Consider the following 7,859-nt stretch of genomic DNA (forward strand, 5'->3'; position numbering starts at 1 on the left):
TTTGGTGGTATTATTTTACTTTAATCTGTATTTTGTAGATCAAGAATTACAATTTTAAAAGTATAAATATTATTTTTTTCCATCTTGCAGACATTTATTTTAGGTAGGATGTTTGAAAAGTATAATTAGCATACATGTAATTAATATGTAATACTCAGATAAAATAAAGAAAGTACTGTATCTTTCATGACATCATCCTCCTTTGGTTTACTAAAAAAGAAATAAAAGAAAAAGTTTGTAATCAGTTGACATTCGTCTGTAATCTTATCTTTGCTATACGCAAAAATAGAATAACTCCCTAGTATCCAACTGAAAGGAAATTGGTTGGCTGTTGGCCATCAGATATATTGTGGACTCCTCAGGTAGATCTACTGACTGTTCAATGACGTGTAATTTAACCATTGGATACTCATCAGTAACTATAAATCTTTTATTGTGGAAATATTAAAAATGCAATGATCAATAGATCAAATTTAGGAATGATAAACCTTTTAAAACAATATATTCAATACATTACAACACATTTTCAATGGTTATAATACCCACTTTTTAAGCCCTTAATTCTATTGTTTCACATGGCCTTGCTGGTCATGGTGTCCATGAGGGTTATTGGGTCCATGATGAGGGGGATGACCTTTCTGATCATGAGGTCCATGGGCAGGTCCTTTGGGATGAGGTGGAGCTTGGCCTTTGTGATGAGGATCAGAATGTGGAGGGCCACCTGGTGGATGATGAGGATCCCCTAAAATAAAACACTGTTATGAATACCACCAAATGTTTGCTTTCATATCACTAGACATTGCCCTGGACATGCCTGAAAGGGTGGATTGTAGCAGTTGCTGTGAGATTGGACTGAAAGTGTGTCATCTATTCACAATGCAAAGTTATATATAGACATACAATTTATTATTTCATAAAAAATCTGCTGTCCAGTCAAGACTGAAAAAAAGCACTGAGACGCATATAGGATGCACAGCCTCATAAAAAAGAACCAAGTGCACACACAAGGCTATATCACTGCCTTGTTAACCTGGCTCCACCCATTTCATGAATGTCAAATCAGTATCCAAGGGATATGCTTAAATGACAAATCAACCCTTTGTCAAGCTAGGGGACACCCCCCATCTGTTCTCCAAAGCCAATCCTCTACCAGGTTGAATGACAACCAGGCCCAGTCTGTCATAGACACACCCCCTGGGGGTGTAACAACACACTGGCCTGGGCTCACAGTACTGTTGCATAGAAGAGCGCTTATAGATAACTATGAGAGAACCATTGTGTAGCAGTAAAGACCACCCACTTTTCCCGGAGGAAAAAGAAGAGATAAAAGATCCATGACCAGACAGGAGACAGTTGACTAAACAGGCATGCTAAAATTTCTATTTTTTAACACTGCGAGGGGATAGGACAGAAGACTGGAGTCGAGAGATTTCCAATCTGAGGTTGGGCTTTCAGGTTGGCTGTCTCTTAGCTTCATATGCTCATTCTTGTAGCTCATGTCGTATCCAAATCCCTTCTATTCATCCTCATTATTTCATCTCTTACTTTGCATAAAAATGCCGCTTTTTATCATTGAATAATTTAATTGCACACATTTTTTTTCTTTCACACACATTTTGCTTTAATCCTTCCCTGGAGTATCACTTAAAACTTCTTTTTCCTTGTCTTAAAACTGAACAATGTGCTCTCTGTTTCTTTTATCCCAACAGTACAAAAATTGTGCGTTCAGTTCTGGCTTTCCATACAGCTTTGACTGTACTCTGCCTGTCTGAAGAACCTTCTATAACCATCATTCCTGTTTGAGTGTGCAGCAAGTGATACAAACGCTTTTTGAAGGTTAGAATCGCAGCAGTGGGTGCTGTGAATAGGGCGTGTTTCAATTAAAACGCATGTTTGTGTGCAGAGGTGAAGGGTTAACTGCTCAGTTGACCTGCTATAGTGATGGTCACACTTAAGTCTGATGGTGTTTAGATTGTTGTCCTGCAAGCTGGAAAATCTCTGTGCAGGGGGAAGCTGAGAGTGTACGTAACCATGCCTGTTCACGAAACATAGCCTGGGATGCTGCCATGATCTTGTGTATATTATCTCATTTACAGTATCATCCCAGGCTGTATTTTGTAAATGGGAACCCTTAGAGAAGCAGAGACACAACAACAGCACTAGTGTCAATTATAGTTGTTGTGATGTCCAGGGGGCGGATGTACAACCATTTCTGTACAGAGAACCAGCATTAAAAGCACAATTTTTATGCCACTAAAGATGAGAAAAAATGGTGCACTGCAGAGTTAAAGAGATATCCCATCTACGCAGCTTTGCAATGTGCCATTAGACTCTTTCAAACAAAAACAACTTTAATGTGAACTCTTCAATGTAGCATATATGCATCACTATATACAAAATGTATTTTTCTCAGTGTACACTGTTCCCTATTGCTTGCATTTGGCAGTTTTTTTTTTTAAATGAATACATACATTTCATGGTGCATACAGGGCTTACCTGAATGTGGTTGATGCATGACTGATTTGCTGCAGAAATAAATGAACAAATAAACAACTTGAAAAAAATGTATACTAAAGTCAAACATATGTTTAGGTTTAAATTCATATAACTTGTTACACTATATACTGTTTATATATATATATATTTGAGTTTAAGCAATTATTTCATCAAATAGGTGTGGGTATTATCATATAACCAATTGACAAAGGTAGAGAAAACAAAAATAAAAGAAAGAATTAAAAAAGAATCTAAAGAATAATCGAAAGAAAGAAAGAAAGAAAGAAAAGAAAGAGGGCCAGCCAAAAGTCCATTAAATAACAGAGATATACCTAATCCATGGTTCCCATGTGTGCTCAAATTTAGAGGTATTATTGTTAATTATACTAGTAAGTATATCATTAAACATAATCTAATTAAGTTTCTGTGTGACCAAGTCCAGCGGAATTGTTGACTGTCTCCAACATCTAGCTATAGTAATTCTTGCCGGCAACAAAAGATAAAGAATTAATTTAACTGACTTCTTAGGAATATCAGTGGGCAATAGATAAAATAAAGCTACTTCAGGTGATCTGCATATATTAATTCCCGTTACTGAATAAATTAAGTGAAATAAACAGATCCAAAATCTATTCACCACAGGACATTTCCACCATATGTGGAGCATAGTACCCTCTTGTCCGCAGTGTTGAAAACAGCTGGGTGACACAGATGCACACAGGGAGGTGCATTTATAGATCCGCAGACTTATTACAGGTACTTACATAGTGACGTCAATTTATGCAGCATTGTACATATATAGATATTGTACATTCACATCAGTCCCTAACCCTCAAGGAGCATACAGTCTAAGGTCCCTAACTCACATGCATACATACCAGGGCCAATTTAGACAGGATCCAATTAACCTACCAGCATGTCTTTGGAGTGTGGGAGGAAACCAGAGTATCTGGAGGAAACCCACACAGGCACAGGGAGAACATGCAAACTCCAGGCAGGTGGTCTTGTGATAGGGATTCAAACCAACAACCCTAGTACTGCTAGGTAGAGGTGCTAACCTTTTATATTTCAATATTTTTATTGAAAATCTGTAAAAACAGTATACAGAAATATAGAAAGCATAACCCACGCACATGATGAGTCGTAGTAAAACAATCATTGTCATGGAATATATAGTCACATAACAGTACATCAACCAATAATGTAGTAAACAATAAACCGGAAACCCCAATAGGGTATAGTTGAGTTTAAGCAATTATTTCATCAAATAGGTGTGGGTATTATCATATAACCAATTGACAAAGGTAGAGAAACCAAAAATAAAAGAAAGAATTAAAAAAGAATCTAAAGAATAAATTTGAAAGGAAGGAAGGAAGAAAAGAAAGAAAGAAAGAAAGAAAGAAAAAGAAAGAAAGAAAGAAAGAAAGAAAGAAAGAAAGAAAGAAAGAAAGAAAGAAAGAAAAGAAAGAAAGAAAAGAAAGAAGGCCAGCCAAAAGTCCATTACTTAACAGAGATATACCTAATCCATGGTTCCCATGTGTGCTCAAATTTAGAGGTATTATTGTTAATGATACTAGTAAGTATATCATTAAACATAATCTAATTAAGTTTCTGTGTGAACAAGTCCAGCGGAATTGTTGACTGTCTCCAACGTCTAGCTATAGTAATTCTTGCTGGCAACAAAAGATAAAGAATTAATTTAACTGACTTCTTAGGATTATCAGTGGGAAATAGATAAAATAAAGCTACTTCAGGTGATCTGCATATATTAATTCTTGTTGCTGAATAAATGAAGTGAAATAAATGGATTCAAAATCTATTCACCACAGGACATTTCCACCATATGTGGAGCATAGTACCCTCTTGTCCGCAGTGTTGAAAACAGCTGGGTGACACAGATGGGTACATTTTAGCAAGAGGTGGTAACCCTTTAGCCACTGTGTTGCCCATAGACCTCTATGAAAACACATCAAAAATTGGTAGGGTTCTGTGTTTACCAACCAGTCTCCTCCTCTTATGAAAAAAGAAAAACACAAATGAAGCATGAAAACGTATCCAAAAAGTCCTTAAAAACACATGAAAAACGAACTGCAAACGTACAGAAACAATGCTTGAACCGAACATGCACAGATGTTAGCCGAGCCTTAGAGGTAATAGGGAAAGGGTAGTATACTGTATGTAATAAGCAGCCACCTGGAGAGGGGTATAAATTTTATTTTCAGGTACTTATATAGCGCTGTCAATTTATGCAGCGTTTTACATATATATTGTACATTCACATCAGTCCCTAACCCTCAAGGGGTGTACAATCTAAGGTTCGTATCTCACATTCATGCATACACATACTAGGGTCAATTTAGACAGGATCCAATTAACCTACCAGCATGTCTTTGGAGTGTGGGAGGAAACCGGAGTACCCGGAATAAACCCACGCAAGCACAGGGAGAACATGCAAACTCCAGGCAGGTGGTGTCATGGTTGGGATTTGAACCAACAACCCTAGCACTGCCATATAAATAAATGCATTTACATCTCTAACCCACAAATTTCACCCTGCAAACTTTTGTGATGAAAAGTAGGAGACACTTACCTCTCACTGGAATAGAGGAGACAAAATATTAAGCTTGCGAAAGATAGTTGCCATCACTTATAAATAGAGACAATGACATGTGAGAGCCAATCACAAGGAAAAATAGCAAAACAAACCACTGGTTGTTATTTATTAGGAATAAGTTTAACAGGTCCCTTTCTTGTTCACATTCCAAAACATTTAGTATGACTCATCGCTACAAAGAAAACACTTTTATAACTCTAAAGTCACATGGCACTACCATATGAAAATGTTGTAAAAAGAGACACAGAAAGAAACAATTTTTTTAAAGCTGGGCAGGGGTGATGAAAGCTGCCTCTATGCAGTCTATAGGTAGGGACATACTGTGTGAAACACATCAAGAAAGTGGCTGATGCCCATTTGTGAGTGCCCCCTGCTCATTTATTCAACCTATCTACTTCTCTGCATCCAATGAAACTGTTTGCTTTGGGAATGGGCCAGGCAAGGCCTGGGAGATGCGGTACATGTTGTACGATGCATGCTTTGACTGGTCTTCCAAATGGCAGCAGAGTCACAGTTTGTCAGTTTGTCTATTTTTGGGCTAAAAGGGCATTCTTTAAAAGACAGTGCATCTAAAATATCTCTGTGTCTTCTTGCTAATTGCCGATATGATACATTTGCAAATTATGGTATTTATTAATTTTGGATATGAGATTTTGTTGCTTAAACCAGACTAGCTCAGCAGACTTTTACTGGCTAAGACAGCTGCATAGATTTTTGCCACCCCAAGTTGACAGTCTAGAAGGGAAAAATTCCTGATTAAATGCCAACATCCCCAAGACAACAATTGGAAAAAATTGTGCCCAATTTCGCTGTTTGGTGATTGTACTTTAATTTAAATATTTATAAATGACACCTGCCTTCTAGTGGAATCCCTAGAGGTAGATATAGACTGTCAACTTGGAAGAAAGGAGAGACCCCCCAAACACTGGGACTTTAAGGGCTTAGAAAGTGCTGGAGCTATTAAAAAAGTATAAATTTTATTGTCAAAATAGGTGATAACACAAAGACATACAATACATCATACAGAGTCATAATAAAGCATCACAATCAGAAAATTAAATTACATGATAAAGATACCCAATATGACTGTGTTTGACTGGTCATAAAAGATACAAATTGGTTTCATCATTGATGTAATAAAGCTGCAGAGATACTAATCTAATTGTTCCAACATGTTTCAGAGTGATTCCACTCCTTCCTCAGGGAAAGAGAAGAACTCTGCATATGGGTGACATCATCTACAAGATTAAACATATGTGTTTGGAACATGTCTCATATCCATAACAATATATAATACCTTGTAATTTGGACTCTGGCTTTAAAAGGGAATGGGAAAAGATTCTAAAACAGTGTTCTAAAGGTATGATGAAGTAATACTTCTTATTACATCAATGATGATACCAACTTGTATCTTTTATGACCAGTCAAACACAGTCATATTGGGTATCCTTATCATGTAATTTAATTTTCTGATTGTGATGCTTTATTATGACTCATAATGATCTATTGTATGTCTTTGTGTTATCACCTTTTTCAACACTTTTTTAATACTTCCAGTACTTTCTAAGCCCTTAAAGTCCCAGTGTTAGGGGGTCTCTTCTTTTTTCCAAGTTGACTGTCTATATCTACCTATGGGGATTCCACTAGAGGGCAGGTGGCATTTATAAATGTTTAAATTAAAGTGCAATCACCAAACAGCGAAATTTGGCACAATTCACTAAGTGACATCTTACCGCATCTAAGTATGCAGTAAGATACCGCACAGCATTTAAAAAAAAATTCTACTAAAATACTGCATTAGTTATTTTATGAAGTCATGCAGTATTTTAGTAGTGAAAACCATGTGTTAATGTTTCAGCTGTCAGCGGAGTTCTCCAATGACAGCTGAATGTAAAAAAAAAACTGCTGGCAATAAAAAAATAATAAAAAAATGGCATGGGGTTTTCCTCTCCATCCATACCAATCCCTTTGGGTCTGGAAGCCCCCTTTAACAAGGGGGTTTCTAGATTCGGCCCCCCCCCCATGTGAATGAGTATGGGGTACATGCTACCGCTACTCATTCACAAAAACAAAGTGTAGTGCAAAAAAAAACAGGAGGCAGTCTTTGACAAGTCCTTTAAAAGAAAGAAAAATAAAAGAATGTCCCCCAAATGCCTCAGTCAATGATGTCACAAGCGGGTGGGGTCACACAGGTGATGTCACGGGGGTCGCCCCGCCCCTTAGATATTTAAGAATTGTTGGGCCAGCTGAGCTGTTAGACATCAGGAGCCAACGTCAAGAGCGGAGCCTTTTTTCTTTTTTCGGGTCGGCAGTGGTGGCTGGCATCATGATTGACGTTGGATCTACTTCGGGGGACATTCTTTTATTTTTCTTCTTTTATGTTATGATGAACAGCCATGTGCACAATAATCTTCCAATTGTGTAATAGTATAGTGACTCTTGTGCCTACCACCGCAAAACACACTGCCTCAATTTATGGATGCCAGGAATTGGACTGCATATTGTCTTTTCTTCCTTTGTCAGCTAAGCAGATAACGTGTGAACTGGTATCTTTAGTAACTTGAATACATTTTTGAGTAAACTAGGTCTTGTTAAGCATTTTACAGTGGAGCTGTCAGGAATTTTGTACAGGAGATGCTCATTTCCATGCAACAGGTGCACATTCTTATGCGCATGTGTAGAATCGTGCACATAAAAGCCTAACAAGACGCACAAGAATTAAAATGTGCACATGAACTCACATTAGTGC

General features: G+C 37.3%; 1 long non-coding RNA gene across 1 annotated transcript; it reads right to left on the reverse strand.

Moving 5' to 3' along the window:
• On the reverse strand, nt 1-5,213 carry LOC149459648 (uncharacterized). Its single transcript, XR_016313245.1, has 4 exons — nt 5,087-5,213; nt 2,497-2,525; nt 547-742; nt 1-210 (listed from the first exon to the last, which is right to left on the reverse strand). It is a non-coding gene; the product is annotated as an uncharacterized LOC149459648 (long non-coding RNA).
• Between the last annotated feature and the right edge of the window lie 2,646 nt (nt 5,214-7,859).

This window comes from Staurois parvus, unplaced genomic scaffold (assembly GCF_062004578.1).
Source record: "Staurois parvus isolate SC_StPar_1 unplaced genomic scaffold, SC_StPar_1.0 ptg000251l, whole genome shotgun sequence".
In the NCBI taxonomy this organism is placed as follows: domain Eukaryota; kingdom Metazoa; phylum Chordata; class Amphibia; order Anura; family Ranidae; genus Staurois; species Staurois parvus.